The following is a 909-nucleotide window of genomic DNA, read 5'->3' on the forward strand; positions in this document are numbered from 1 at the left end:
ACACAAAATAACAATTTTTATTGATATACTTACTTTCAAAATCTGAACACGTTCTTCTATGGCCGTGAAGGCATTTTCTTTTATTAACCCGTCGTTAGTGACGTTAATATTTTCATATCATTAGTGACGTGTTAGCGTTTCACTCACATTTAATTATGTTTGGAAGGGTGAAATTGGGAAAAGTGGACTGACTAATCTATAAGTAGACATTACAACGAATCTAAATCAGTTTTAAAAACTATTATCGCATTACTAGGTCGATCAGTATGATGGAAGAAATATTGGTATGTTTTGGCTAAAATAACTGACCGCCGTCGGACCGCCGATCCCCGGCGAGCAAATACTGGTAACCGTCGACATTTGATGGTAATAAAACGGAAAGTTTATACATAGATTAGTTATTTTCCACGTATTTATTTCCATAAGTAACTTGTATGAGCATACTAAAAATATCGATATAAGCAAAATAATTTGAAGCCAATGGTTCCCAAAATAACAGTTATGTGAGCGAAATGCTCATAGCGTCACCAATGACGGGTTAATTTAGAAAGCTGAACGCGAGCCAACATATCCATTTGTGCATGTAATTGATATATTTTGTTGTTATAAAATTCCATTAAATAAATTACATCTATAATATATTAAAATTGCTCTATACTATGTTACATATCGCACTCTCCGTTATTTTTAATTTTTGTTGCAGTCTGTTGCCTTCAACCGGGCTTTTGACAACATGGAGCGTATACGTATTAATATTTAAATTAAACATCCAAGTATTTATCTAAGCATAATAAATATATAATAAATTTTGTATTACTTGTGTATAAATTTATGTATTTACTTTATATATATGGGAATTTATTTGAACCTCTTTCCTCGTTAATCTATACATGTTGTTTATAATAAAAT

This window comes from Acyrthosiphon pisum, chromosome X, assembly GCF_005508785.2.
Source record: "Acyrthosiphon pisum isolate AL4f chromosome X, pea_aphid_22Mar2018_4r6ur, whole genome shotgun sequence".
In the NCBI taxonomy this organism is placed as follows: Eukaryota; Metazoa; Arthropoda; class Insecta; order Hemiptera; family Aphididae; genus Acyrthosiphon; species Acyrthosiphon pisum.